The 15,669-nt window shown below is 40.3% G+C and overlaps 1 protein-coding gene across 2 annotated transcripts in view; it reads left to right on the plus strand.

Moving 5' to 3' along the window:
* The first annotated feature begins 711 nt into the window (after positions 1–711).
* The window catches only part of bcl9l (bcl9 like), a 29,975-nt gene continuing 15,017 nt past the window's right edge, over positions 712–15,669 (plus strand). Inside the window, exon 1 of one of the 2 annotated variants that reach the window (XM_030395693.1) lies at positions 712–1,103. The gene's annotated coding sequence lies outside the window, so the exon portion shown is untranslated. Of the gene's footprint in view, positions 1,104–8,445; positions 8,565–15,669 lie in introns of those variants that run through there. The other variant, XM_030395703.1, reaches the window with a different exon arrangement.

The following is a 15,669-nucleotide window of genomic DNA, read 5'->3' on the forward strand; positions in this document are numbered from 1 at the left end:
GGATAAGGATAGGATGTGCTCTCCATCAAAAGTCTGTCTCGTTCCCTTGATTAAGGCCACACATCTGGCTCACTGTAAGTGTTCTTTCCTGTGTAAATCTGCGGTGAAGCACGCTTATCTGTCAACAAGTTGTGCGAAACATTCGCCGGACTCGCATCTCTTTGTCAGCGCACATGCAAGAGATGCATCCATCCCCCAAGTTCACTTGAGGGGAATGGCTTGCCAAGCCTACTTCTTGCTACCCAAACCACCAGAGGGAGTATTCAACTAAAAAAAAAAAAAAAAAGAGAACAGGTTGAGAAGAGCAACAACTGGATCTTCACTCTTGAGTAACTTTATAATGAATCCACCCCCATAAAGAAAACCCTGTAAAAGCGTCTGGGATAGTGTTGCTGATGTTGTCCCTCTGGGGATTTGAAATCATAAGATCATCTTCTATTCGAAAACATGTGAGATGTAAAGGTTGATTTGCTGGATCTAAAAAACAAAAATAAACAAAAAAACATGTCATATCTGTTTTTTGTTTTTTTTACAGTTTGATTGATTGACTCGACTTCCAGGGGAATAAATAAAAAAAATAAAAGATACATAGCCCGATCAAATTTCATCATCATCCCTATCTGAGAATATTAGGATGAATATGTGGAGACTGTAAATAATTTGTGATAAAAAAAAAAATAATAATCGAGCAGTACGCGAGTCCAGTGTGACATATCAGCACAGTGACATACGGATGCCCGTGTGGCCAACACTAATTATCGTCAGCGGCTGGGAGTGATATGGACTCGCAGAGAAATGCAACGTCCTGCCCTTCTACATCTTGAATAGTGGGAGTCATGAACCGCTGCAAGGTGACGCGTCCTCTGATTTCAAGCGAAACTTCAACCTAGACGCGCCGTGTTATTTATCACCATCTGAACCCTCAAACGTCAAAACTGCACCAGCTTTCCTTTTTTTTCTGTCTTATCAAACATCGGGATCGGGACCATCTTGCGCAGTGGTACGGCGAGCGGAGCAAGCGGTGGCGGCAGCGGCCACTCCGGGGAATGTCGACTGGCCGTCAGTCCTGCCTGACATCGGCCTCTTCTGATCTCAGACACCAGGTACAGTACACAGCATTTCCCCCAAAACACTGTCACCCTGCCGGAGCACTGCTAGCTTGTTCGCGTATTTAACGGAGCCGTCTTTAACGTGCGGGACTCGTGTTAACTTTCTCTTCCGTTTTTTCTTATTAAGTCTTCGGGGTCGCTAGCGAAGGCAGTAACTAAAGTTCAAAATCCCCGTTAGCTAGCACTGGTTCGCTTGCAGATGTGTGCTACGTCAACGTCAGTTTTACAAGCAAGTAGAGGAGCTAGCTGAAGACATGAATTAGCATGCTAAGTTAGCCCCGTGGACCTGGGCTGGCGCAGCAAGTCTCCCCACTCATGAGCGCCGGGGTTCACACCAGGGGCATGTGTCCTGAAATTCTCCTCACAAGAATGCGGTGCTTGCTCCACTTTCTCGTTTTCAAACCCCCCCTCCCCCCTTTCGCACACAGCCATTTAAAACGCACAATTTCCAAATCCAGATGTGAATGTAAAATGACTTAATATTAGCTTGTGAGGAAGCTAATGTGACGGACGGACGCAGCCAAAGCAGCCGTTGGTTGTTTTATTTTTTTAAATTTCGGACGGTTAGGTGAGCTAAAGCAGCTAAAAGCCGTTAGGAGGTGACAGACTGCGTGACGATACCTGGCTGTCACCTCAACACAGCGTGGGCATGTGGAGAGCTACATGTAGTGACTGCGGTCGACACTCATATCTGCCACTTTACTCCTTTTTTTAAAAAAATGCTCAACGTCAACTGAATGTAGGAAAATATACGTTTTAATTATTACAAAATGTATTATTTTGAAAGTCATTTCCTGCCCCGCTGTGATTCACGCACGCACACACACACGCATAGTGAGGTGTACAGAGCTGGACGTCACGCTACAGGTTTATAAACGTGTGTGTTGGTTAAAGTTAGTTTTCAAAATGAATATGTTGATACAAATATTTAAGATTAGTGTTAGGTTATTATAGTTTTATAGCTAAATGCTGACATAAAGCTGGTGAAAAGTGTTCTCCTTTCTCTCTCACACACACACACACCCTTTTTCCTGTCTCTTCCTTCCTCCCTCTCTCTCTCGTGTTTTTGTGTGTGTGTGTGTGTGGTCTCAGCCTTATGACAACCCATGACCCCTGCTAGTTCAGCCTGTTGAATATAGTGTGATAATGCTGCACTTAAACCTGATCACACACACACACACACACACACAGATACTACAGCTTTTCTCTTCCTGTTGTGTGTGTGTGTGTGTGCGCGCGCGCACAGGCACGTCATGCTGTTTGTGTATCTACAATATCCTGGTGAGCTATATATAGCGCCTAACAGAGTTTGCAACTTGATCCGAATTGTCTCTCAGAGCCACAGCACACTGCGCGCTGCTTTCAGCTGGAAGTGAAATATCTCCCAGTTCAGAGCATCTTTTTCTCTCCTGGCTTTCGTTTTAGAAAGGACAGTCGACCGGCGCCGGCTTGTGGGCCTTCAGACGAGCCCGGTTTATTCTGTTTTTGTGTGTGTTTCGTCATGAGGTGGTCCCCTGTAGATTTTATTGTAGTGAATAACGATTGAAACCTCATGCGAAACAGTAAATCTAGTATGTCAGGACCAGTGTTGAGCAAATTACTTTCCAAATGCAACATATTACTAGTTACCTTTATTTTAAAGTAATATTTTAAATTAAATTATGACTGTTTGTGTAGAGTATTAATTATTTATTACACTACTTTTTAGTTACTTTCAACAAAATGCCCATGTAACCTATATAGAACAATTAAATAGCCCAGATGTTTTTAAGTAAAGGATGATTTTAATTGTAGGCTCAGTCATATGAAATGAAATAGACCTATACCTTCTATAATGTAGCTTACGATGATATGACAAGACAAAAATCTCTTTGTCTATGGCTTTTTAGTTTAGTGCACACAACAAGGAATGCATATGTGATTCAAGAATGTAAATTAAAGGGCGCTCGGCGGATTAGGCTTCATTATTAGGCTCATTTCAGTCACACAGAGACTGAACAAAGAACTTATAGGCTCGGCTGTATTAAACACACACAGAGCCTATATTAATATGGTCCTGTTGGTGTGGATGGGTTCTTAAAGTAAACAACAATAAAAGCTTCACTCTGGTCGGTAACGCAGGTTATAAGGCGTTACATGACATCACTGGAGAAACATATTACTGAAATGTTATTAGTAATGCGTTAGCCAATATTACTCATATATTCCCGTTTATTACTTAAAGGATCTCACCTGAGGAAAAGATCTCTTCCCTTCATGGACCCTACATCTGTTTCTTGGCTGTGCATTATCAAATAGCGGTATTAAAGGATAAGTTCAACCAAAAAAATAAAATCTAGTCTTTATCTATGCACCCTCATGCTGATAAAAAGTTGGGTGAAGTTTCATAGTCTACAAAATGTATCTGTAGCTTCACAGCAAAACAGCTCTGCAGCATTCTCCTGAACAACTGAAGTAGATTTTTTACTTGTTTTTAAAGTTTAAAGAAAAACCTAAATATCATATATGGCTCCATACAGCTCATTCAGGGTAATCCAAGTCTCTTGAAGCCCAGACATCCCAAATTGAGATTCCATGTGAAGTGGGTTTACAAGTTCGACCGCACATAAGGGGGGAACATAATATCTTTTCAAATGAATTTGTGATCTCGGAGACTTGGATTATAGCAGATCATAAGTCCCCAGCGTCCTCAGTTGTTGAGGAGAATGCTGCAACGGTTTTGATGAGAAGATGCAGAAATGTTTTGTGGACCACGAAACCTTAATAAGACTTGAGTGGATAAAAGAAGTGACATAAAAGGGGATGCTGCAGCAGTCACGATACAAAGGCTGATGTATCTATGATGGTATAGTAAGTTCCTGCCTCTTTTGTTTTGTCCGGAGTCGATTTGAATGAACAGGCATGTGGCAGCCGCTGCATGTCCACACAAACTGCTCCGGTGCAAGCAGAGACAGATTTGGTGAGCTGCTGACAAAGTGTTTCTTATCTGGTTAGGTGATCTGAGAACTTTGGGGTGAGTTACAGGGAGCACCGCTAAGGTGAGCTATGAAAGAATAATGTGATATTGAGAACGTTTCCACACGACAGAATACGAAGACACTTAAGTAACGGACTCTATAGGCCTAGTGGAAAAAAAAAAGGAAAAGGCCTCGGTGTAATCCTTAAATAGAAGCAGTTAGGCTAGGCATTTTTGTGACAGTTGTGCGTTATTATCCCAGTGTCTGTTGTAGCTCTGTGCCTTTCTGTGAGCTCGTCTTTTGCATATGTTTGCATACAGTTTTTGCTGACAAAAGTACTCTGTCCACACTGCGGCTGGTCTGCAGCCTTGCCAATTACATTCTTATATTTAGTCACACCAGGAATTGTCAGAGTAGGCGTTTTTTAACCTCAGTTTGTCCATTCAGATGTGAACAATAGCATTTGATCTCCGGTGTGCACCAGGTTACCACACTAAGACCTTGTGAGACGGCACTTCGTGGTTCTTGTTAGAAGTGAGAATGTAATATGAACCAACTACAGGATTTAACCCTCAGATACTGTACACAGTTTCGTGACATGGGTGAAAGAGGTCGGATGTTCACCTCTGTTTGTCAGCACTTAGTTATGCCCGGAAGGCCTTGTGTAACAAGATGAGTCTAGTGTATACTTAGAAGATTAAGATTACAGCTGGGAACTAATGATTATTTTCATTATCTAAGAATTACCAGATTGTTAAGAAAAATAATCGATTAATCAAAACTTTGAAAATGCCAAGAAATTGTGTAAAGTGTTCACCACAGTTTCCCAGAGCTCACAGTGATGTCTTCAAATTGATTGTTTTGTCCAACAGACAGTCCGAAAATCCTAAAGATTTGTTTTGACATTTGACATTTTACCTCTAAATATTACTGAATCGATTATAAAAAATAGTTGGCATCTAATTTTCTTCCCATCAACTTATTGATTAATTGTTGCAGTCTCAAAACTTATGTGAAGAAGAGAAGAGAAGAGCCCAGTGAATATTACGTGATCCCAGTCACAGGGAGAGGAGTCCTGATTTGTTTTGACCCCCGTCGTACTGCCATATTGTCTTAATATCCAGAAGAATGACATACTTTTGGGCCTGTGGGAGTTTTGTTTACAAGTTTTTGAAACTCGTCAGTGTTCGACTAGATGACTCAAACAGGAAAATGCATCAAAGTAAAACTTTTCCACATACAAAACCGACCGTAGGTGGGATTACAGGCTCCGTGAGAATTGAGCCCACGTTCCTCCTTTACCATGAGGCTCTTGATCACATCCAACCAATGAAAGCCTTCTTAGCAATGTCACAAACAGAGTGTATTATCGTGGGAACTTATGACTGCGTTTTACATGTTAAGAGATAACAATCACAAGTCTTCTTGAGGAGGCTGCGCTTCGCATTGCATTTTAAAGTGCCTTATACTTGTCAGATTACTCAGTATGATACCAAATTTGAATATTTAAATCACTATAGTAAGAGTCAGTTGGATTTATATCACTCTATCTTAAAATCATTTCTGCTATAGCAATTGTAGGTTAGTAACAAAAATCAAATACGTCAAGGAAGTGGTGGACGATCCTTCAACAAACTTGATAGAAAGTTTTTAAAAAAGTGTTAAAAATCCAACAATTAGAGAAACAATGCACAACATTTTGATTCCATACACTGACTAGAGAAAGTTACTTCCTGGTATGTGAATGTTCAACTCCCCACAACTTGGCAGAGGCGTGTTTGACTTGTACAGTCTGCTGTATGAATGCACAATAGTATTTGATCTTTGCGGAGGTCTCAGGGAGCTCTGTGTGGCTCCAACAGAGTACACCATTATTCCCTCTAAGTAGGGTGTATTGCAAATTGTATTACATACAAATACACAAACAAACAAACAGGCTCTAACTGGGATTATACATCCGGATGCTGCGTCTGTCACCACCTCGATCCTCTTAAGCTGTCTTGTCCTATGCTTTGTAATCATACCATCACTTACAGTTGGTATGTATTATTAGAATATGCAAAACAATCTCAATGTTTCACCCAAAAGTAAGGTGAAGAACATTACTTTCAAATTAAGATTGGTTACTTTACTGATGAAGTACTTTCTCCAAAACATTTCAACCCACATAAAGCAAACATGATGTAAATACGGCACTACAGGAAGGAGGAAAACATATGTATTTTTGATTATACTGTCCCTTTTAAGTTTCTCCTAGCTTTCATCATTTCTTCAGGTGATAACATTTGCCCTTTATTTCTACCTTTACCACTTTTTAAAGTCATAGTAGGGTGATATCTAAGTTTGACTGTGGATTGGACATCTCTAATTGCAGTCCTTCTGTCCCTCACTTGGGTTAATGTTGGGGTAAGTTATTTTAGTGAAGGTCGGGTTATGTTGGCCGGTCACTGTTTATGATTTGTTCAGCGTTGTTTTGGGAAAACGAGGCTGTTTACAACCCTGAATGCTCCCCAGGGAAACAACAGTTTCAGCCAGAAAGTAGTCCACAAACCCACTGATTGTTTATCGCTGCATCTGCAGATAATTTTTCAACAGTAACTGATTCATTTTTGGTCTATAAGATGTCAGAAAATAGTAAAAAAAAAAATGTCCATCATAGTTTCTCAAAATCTGATGTGATGGTTCTACATGTCTTGTTTTATCTGACCAGCAGTCCAGAACCAAAAGATTCAGTTCAATATGATATGAACCACAGAGAAGCAAAAACATCTCCATATTTGACAGGCTGAAAGCAGCATTTTCAGCCATATTTATACCAAAAATTACTATCGATTTAAAAATGTAGTTTTCTGTCAATCTACTGAGTGATTGGCTGACTCATCAGTGCAGCTCTAATAAAGTGCACCATGTGTGGAGTGCATTCTTTAACTCTTTTCATTGATGGTGATCTTTTGACCTATGGGGAAAACCTGTCACACCGTATCTGGTCGGACAGCCTGGTCGTCTTCTGGTCGGTGTGTGTTCATCTTGACACTGAATGGTTTCCATCCGTCAGTCCTCCGTTTTCCGACTGCTTCTGTTCTGTAACGCCTGCACTGAGGCTGCAGTTAGGTCTTTTTTCTTGCTCTACTTGGCCTTCTTCCCAGAATGTGTTGGAAAGGATACAACCCTTGACCCTCTGTACAAAATGAGCCCCTGAGCTGAGCTGAGCTGAGCTGAGGCTAAACCGTGGACGAGGTGCCTACAGTCTTCTTACCAATTAATTTTCACTCTGTTGAGAAGGTGTTTGTCTGAAATAGTCAACAAGTTCTGTGTAAATTGCTCACATTTTTCCAGATCACATATAACACATAAGAATGCAGTATCCACCTTGAGTGATGCACATATTTATCATACGTGGTCGTGGTTTCATTAAATTAGTTAGCCTTAAACTTTCACCAACATATAATTTTTCATCCGCTGCTTAGCTCACTGCTTTTTGTCTGCTTCATAATGTTTTCCCTTGGTGTAAAAAGAAAGGTACATCTCAGGTCATCTCTTTTGTCATCACTGCTCAGCGAGGGTGGTTTCATCAAAAGACGGCAGAGCTTTGAGATCTTCACAAATGTCTGTTTTTCTTTCTTCTGTGGCCTTTCCTGTGTTGCAGGCCTTCTCAGTGCACATCGCCTACTGGTTAGCCTATATTTACTCAGCCCCGTGACATGTTTTGTTGCCACAGCAACCTGCCACAACCCCCCTAGTGTGCAGATTTTTTTCGTCACCTGTGTACTGTCCCACAATGCACTGCAGTTTACCCCCAACAAGTATGTGAACTGTTAGTGCAGAAGGAGCAGCAGATCAGAGTTTGTGGATTAACTTCTCCAAAAGTAGAAATACCTTTTTTTTTTTCAGCTGAATCCTTCTCATTTTTAGATGTTTATTCAAATGAATGCTGACCTGAGGTAACCTCTTGTTATGCTCGTAGTCTGATACATTCCTCCAACACCAGGCTGCAGAAAAACAAAGTGCATGTTGGGAGAGGCGAACACGCTTGTGATTGAAGGAAAGGAGAAGAAAAAAAAACAATGTTATGAAAGGGACTAATAAAAATCAAGCAATAAATATGGGTATTGGGCTGAATGCGGTCAACAACCCACAGACTGGGTTTCCCAGCCTATTTGTTATACTTGAATGCTCTGACCAAAAATGACAAAAATGCAGTATACTAAGTTTTTTTTCTTTCCTCCTGCGAGACTTTTGAACGAGTTCCAGTTGTGTCCTCTCCCTGCCTACAGCCTCTGACAGCATACGAATATAGTCTCCACCTCTCCTCTTAAAAGTTACGAGTTTTGGATCTGCTGCCTCTGTGCAAGCAACACTCTCACCGGCTGCATCAACACCAAATCATGTCTCCAGGATCAATAGAATTTTCTCAGTTCATAGTTTGGAAACAGTTGCTGTCTTATCAGACATGGATGATTGGTGCTTTTCAAAGAGGTGCCCTTCAGCTGTCACATTGGTAAGAAGGGAAATATTTTTTTTCACTCATTGGTTTTGTCTGATTCCAACCAAAGCCCGCAAAATCTAAAACCTTATTCCTCAAAGAGAATCTGAGGGCTGTAACTTATTGGGTGCTGCTGCTAATAATCATTAATAATGTACCGGTGTGTGTCACTTAGACGCTGCTTCTTATTATCGTGCTAGGTTGGTTTTCCATGAGTGAATGTTGGCAGGTGCTTGATATCTTATTTAACATCTCTAAACCAAGTAATCTCTAGTAAACATCTCTAGCTCGCCTGTCATCGTCCTTGTTGGTTTTTTCTAAAAGTTTCACGCTGTGCAAATCAATACAGTAGCTGACGGAACTGTCCTCTTTAAAATTCAACTCAGCCTCTCGAGAATGTAGTGCAGGGATTTTTACAAGGCTCAGTGCAGATTTCAGATCAGAGGAGTGTCAGTTGTGATGTTCGAAATGTATTGTGTTGAGTTCTTTTCAATATGGGATTAAATAGTTGTATGTACGACTTAAACACACACAGTTATAAACTCCTTATATCAACCACTCCTTGTGCTGTTATACTTCTGTGTTTCTGCAAAGAAACTGAGAGTCCTTTCTTCAGTTTCAGTTGTGTAATTGCTGCTTCGTCTGAACGGGTTGTGAGCTGGATGTGATAAGGCATGGCTCCAGAGTAACCTCTTTCATGAGCGACTTGGAATTGTCCTGAAAATCAATTCTAACCATCCAGAACAGAATTTTAAACCATCCTAATCTCATAATGTTGTTTCTTTACTTTGTTATTGACATCTATAGTTGTAACTTAAAAGTACTAGAATTCAAAGTACTTTCACTTCCAAACTGTACTTCAGTGCTGTTATTTACTATAAACCTGTTGTGTTTAATGCTTAGTGTTTCTCTGAACAGTGACTCTCAGTCTTGCTGTGTGTTAAGCTGTTAGCTCTATTAGCTCTGTAGCTGTTAGCTCTGTGCCTCAGTCTGTGCGGTGTGTCCCGCAGTGCTGGTACTGGACAGTCTTTGTCTGACGCATTTTGGCTGATTGAGCATGTAGAATCAGTGGCGGCTTGTTGGTTAGAAAAATCCCTCCCATTGGCCGTTCAGGTTAGCGGCACCATACAGGAAAGACGAACGTAAAAAGAAAAGGAAAGCCCCTCGAGTCCGTCGCTGTAATATCCACTATTCTGCATCTTCGCCAGAGCAGTTTTCAGCTTTTTATCAGACATATTCTCCATTGGGAACAGCTATATTATCAAGAGCAGTGTCAGAAAATGCTCCTTAATCATAACAACTGTTTGTATATCAGCAGAGAGGTATTTACCTTCACGCAGGCGCAGATAATAAAAGCTTGTTTGTCCACCATCTTTGTGGTGCGTTCAAGCGCAGCTTTTTGGCCAAGATGAAGGAGAAATGAGGGAATGCAACAGTCACCCTTTGTCGCTGCTAGTCTACTTTTCAACAACGAGAGATCAAAACTGTCTGCTTCACGTCACCTCTCACAAAAGTTGACACATAAAATGCATCAATGAAGGCCCACGGGTAGATTCAGCCGTACAAACTCTGTGAAACACTGTATGTACTACAAATGTAGAACAATGTCTGTGACAGTGGAAGGTGGTGATAAGGGTGACAATTTTGGGCTTGTTTGAAAGCTTTGTGTGTGGACATGAAGGGAGTGATTACAGCAGCCACATAACCCACATGACATGAGTGTGACATAAAAGTAGGCGAGGGAAAAGCCCGTCAGACGTGTGTTGTGTTCTTTATGTGAGCATGTTGCGTTGAACTGGGGTTGTATGTTCACCTTTTTGCGAAGCATTGTGTAACACTGATAAACATGTTTCATAAGTAGTTTTTCTAAAAAAACAAACAAAATCCATAATTAATAAAGTTTAACAGTCGAAATAGATGAACGTTTCAAACTTGACCATATGCTTAATTCCCCTCTTGGGTACATTTTATTGTACAGGACACAGGACTCTGTTGGATAAAACTGAGCTTTCTTGAATTTCTGAGTCATTTTTTCTTGACAGTTTGAATCTCAGTATCGGGGACTTTTTCATCTCTTTAAAAACAACTAGTTTATTATTTTTCCGGAGTGCACAGTCCTGACACATAATTTCAGACTTGTTAGAAAAGGTACTTTTGCAGTCATTCATGAAGATGTTGGCTAGACACTGAGATGAAGATGGGAATATTTTGATCATGATGTGGTTGAGTTGAAAGTTTTATCTCAGGTGGTGAGAACTCATTTGTAGTGAAGACGGTTATGGAAACAAAGTGTGATTGAGAATTGATTGGCATTGTTACCTGAAAATATTTTGACTAATCTTTAAAAGCCCTTTATAGTTATAGGGCACTGTTTGTTGGAGAAAACCGTGTGCATGAATACAGACAACGGACGTCAAGAGTGTGGAGATGTTGGATTTGTTTCATTTTTTCAGAGATCCTTTATTGTTTTGGATTTTTTGGGGAAAAAGTGTTTACTCGTGACAGATTTGGGAAACCAAACTTTGTAACAAGTTTGAAGGTGGTGGTGACCACAGACAGACGGAGAGAGAGAGAGAGGCGCCTGCAACAGAGCCAAACCAGGACATTTTTAAATAAAACATTTTTAGTGGTTATCAGACTAAACAGCACTGATTCTGATAATTGGAAAAAATGCTCAATATAGTTGATGTTCTTGAATTGAACCTTGATAAACGTTAGATACAAATGACCTGAAGCTAACTCAACCCAGCTAATGTCCTCTGGTGAACCTGACATGAACACTGGTCATGGCGGTCCTCTCAGATTATCATAACAGTTGATAAAAACTGAAGAAGAACTTGATAGACACTGGAAGGACATGGTTCAATGCTGAACTGGCCTTCACAGAGGATTTATTTTGTCAAGTCATACATGTTGTGTTAGCTGTGGCCTTGTCCTAAGTGAGAGTACAGAGTGTCCAAGCTCGTTTAACTTATTTGCCTTCTCTTAGGCTACATTTCGACTGGCGCCATGTGCAAATGCAGTTTGTGAAGCAGCTGATGTAAAAAAAAAAGTCTCGACTGTGTAGCTGTGTAGGCTCCTGCGTCACACACATTATTCATTCATCAGTTCTGTTAAACAGTTTGGCCTCAGTGTTTACTGGTGTCGGTCCACAGAGCAGCACTGTGGCATCTGTGTTTTGGACTTGGCTTAGTATTTTGTTCTCACTGTTGGCCCTGACTTCCCAGGGCTCTCTGGGTCTATTAATACCAGCTCGCTCTAAAAATACAGAGTACTGTGTGACCCACTGGGACTAAATAGGAGCTCAACCTCTTACCGTAGGCATACTGACACACACACACACACACACACACACACATCCACACATCCACACACACACACACACACACACCCTGCAGTTACGAAATCTGAGTTTCTTAGAATACAAGATCCCTGGATTCATCTGAACAAAACAAATGGAACATCAGTATTTCTTTCACACTAAATGGCAAATTAATTTAAATCATTTATCAAACCCTCAGGCCGGACTGAGAACACTGATGTTTGTTTCCACTGACGTTAAAGGAATGCAGGGGTGTGTGTTTGTGTGTGTTGGCCCGCTTTGTGTGTATATGTACTTCTCATCACAACTCTAAATGAATTGGCATTATGTGTAAAGACCACATGCTATGGGATTTAAAACTCATTGAATTATTTCCCTAATTTGTTTGGAGCAGTGATTGGACAAGGTCCAACTGTTAAATTGAATTTGTTTCCCAAACAACTAGTGAAAATGTCAAATGAGGAAAGCCAACTGAAGAACATTTTGTACCCGAACACGTTTGTTGATTGGATAGCAGCTCAACATGTTTGATTAAATGCCAAATTAGTATCTCACATACTTGAAAGAAGGCAATATAACAAAACAATGTACATCAGGGCCTGAACGTAATAATACCAGCCCTAATATCTTTGTTTTCAGTGTCTCCGCTGGCTGTCCGTCTCATGGGCACACACTGATTTGTTTTTGAGTCCATTAAAATGAATGGTTGAGAATCAGGTCGATAATTTCTTTGAAGCGAGAAAGTAATGAAGGTGTGAATGCACGGTGGGACGGCCGTAATTAGAAAAACTTCTCCACATAATCAACAGGTGTCTGTTGGACATTTTACTGGATACACTTTTGGTATAGTGATTCATGATGGGCACGTCAGGAACATCAGCAGTAAAAATCTTTCATGAATAAGAACATGTTTTTTTAACTGCACACACCTCACTTTGTAAAGTAGCTGTGAGACAATAACTTTTTTGTTCTATCTGAAGGCACCAGAGAATTCAGCCGTAGCAAACAGTGATTATCTCTCCTCCTCCAACTCAGACATTTATTTTTTACATTGACTCCACTTTGATCAGAAAGTCTTGAAACATTTTGAATTCACTATACGTACTGAAAAAATAGAAACTGGCTACTATGGAGCCTTTTAAGGTGTTAAAAAATGTCTTTTCACAAGCAGTTTTTAACTTTGATTCTACAATTGTCCAGTGATTTGATTTGGTCCAACGTGAACTCCAAATATTTCTGCCACATGTTCATTTCAATTGAGAGATTGCTGTATTTCTGTTTTTGTCTGAATGATTCATATTGGCTTCAAGCTGGGTGGTTGACGTTGGGAAAAGGTGATTCATGTACTTCTGAGCAGTATTTGAATCAAAATCTGATGACAGTTTGTTGAGTTGTTTCCTGTAAGTCCAGTATGAGCCTGATCAGTCCAAACTCACGTAGCCCTGCTGAAGCAGATTAGCAGAGTTTATGACTGTTAAACTCTTGATTAATAATGCATTGAAGCGGAATAATTGTTTGCACTGCTGTTGCGAAGACAATTGGATTGTTTCTGTTTTCCCCAGTGTGGTAACTAAACAACACAGGACAAAAGAGAGTTGATTCATTAATTTAGTCTATAATGGAGACATGAAAGCAGACAGAAAATGGTGCCAGGCTGCAAGCCTGAGTGGATCACCAGTCAGCCTCCACCAGGAGATTTTGTGCCCACTGGCAGACAAAACATAGTGAAAGGGAGGGTTAGGACTTTGATTGTTACATATTTGGCCTTGGATATTCAAGGTTATAGTGAAATAACTTAAAAATTGTTTTAACAGTTAGAATATGTAGCTTGCACCTTTTCAGCATCTTACAAATATTCTTGATGATTGTGCCCTCCATCTTATTATCTTCAGTGACACGTGGGAATATGACTCAACAGCACCATAAATTGCAGGCTTCAAAATAACCATAAAGTTGAACATTCTAACCTTCATGAAGGAAGGATTCATTCACTACAGTATAATGCAGTGCATTGGTGGTGAGGGTTGTAAGGTCATGGACCATCTGAATGGGTTTAATACAGTTGAATTCCCTGAGATACATGGATGCACTTGAGCTGTTGAATACTGTATAATCCGTGACATCCCTTCAGTGTGTTGTACACGGTGGCAGATTCTTTCTATTCTTCTAATTCATGCACACAAATTTATAATTTATGGGGAATTACTAATTTGTGCACATGGTTTGATACATAAAAACCCATGCAGCAGCATGAGCAGACCATTTCAGCAGACAAGTAGGAGACTCTGGTCTGTTTCTGCCCAGAGGTCTGACGCCTCTCAGTCTTTCACAACATGATGTTCATCTTTTTTGTTGGTTCTTCTCTGGAGGACTGCGGAGGAGGTTCAGCATCATTCAGCATCTCATCCACACATTACCACTGTTGTTACTTTAAGCCATAGCACCGTATAACAGGCTCAGCATCTGTGACCTTCATCATGAAATAGTGATGGCACACAGTTTAAAATCTGAGTATTTCATCAGCTTGAACAGAGCAAGCCTTTATAAAGGGACTTGCAGGTTTACTCGGCAGCTCTGCACCCATCTGGTTGCAACCTACGATGAATAATGCGATTATTTTAATCTAGCTTCTGTGAGCCTGCAGGTTAATGTCTTATCTACTGATCAGATGTCTTAGCTGTAATTATTTTTCAAGCTTTTAGCACTGTGAGGAATGATTAACATGGTGTCTTTTTCATGCGTTTTCTCAGTAACTGGTCACCTGCAAGTCAGCATAGATGATGCCAGGGGTGTTAGTCAGTCCCTGTACACTTTGCACACTCTGTACCCTTTATATAACAAGCTAAACTGTGGTTTGTACTTTTCCAAACTGTGTCACCATGCTATTTTGCACAGTAAGGCTTATTTTGTTTTTTTTGTATCCTAGGTCATTTTACCCGATTCCTTTCCAATCGAATGGTTAACAGACTTAAAGAGTTAAATTGACATTTTGGATGTGCAGATACAAATATACGAGAGCAACATATTTTCTTGCCATTGAGAAGTTGTTAAACCATTAGATGAGAACTGCAGGAGACCTTGTTTGATCAGGAAAGCTACAGTCTGGGAGGCCAGATGGAGAGCTGCAACCTTGTCAACATGAACACAAAAGCTCGGCTGAAAATGAGCGTTCAAACCTGCTTTGGCAGAAATTACTGGGAGGGAATGGGAGAACACCTCCCCTAAGGGACATTAACTTTGATTTTACAACCCCAATTTTATTACAGATTAATTGCATAGCAGCCAGGTTGATTTGATTTAATTCCATCATTCAAATGTCACCATAATTAAGCACTAATCATTCCTCAGTCTTGGCTGTTAAATGTCTTGTTATGCTGGTGTGTGTTGAGGTCAGGATGTAATGAATGCAGATGACACCAATTAAGTGTAGTGTTGGCACTTATGGTGTCTCTGATTATTCGACGCCCTCTTTAAACAAAAAATGAGAGCTGATGGCAGAACGTCCCAGTCAGATTCAGCTTTTGTACTGCTGCACAATAAACAGTACTTAATATGTATAAAAGGAACAATTCACCCAAAAATGAACATTCAGTCATTTACTTCACTTGATTTTTCACTGACATGGGGGTGAGTAGAAAATGACTGAATTTTAATTTTTTTGGGTGACCTGTTCCTTTAAATCCCTTGGTATTGTTACGTTTTGTAGCAATAAATTAATTTTTTTACACTAATGTTCAGAAAGAAAGGACCTTCAAGTAAAAGTGAAAGCAAATGTTTTAAAAGTAACTATGAGGAAGT

The sequence above is a fragment of the Sparus aurata genome, chromosome 2 (genome assembly GCF_900880675.1).
Source record: "Sparus aurata chromosome 2, fSpaAur1.1, whole genome shotgun sequence".
Classification (NCBI taxonomy): Eukaryota; Metazoa; Chordata; class Actinopteri; order Spariformes; family Sparidae; genus Sparus; species Sparus aurata.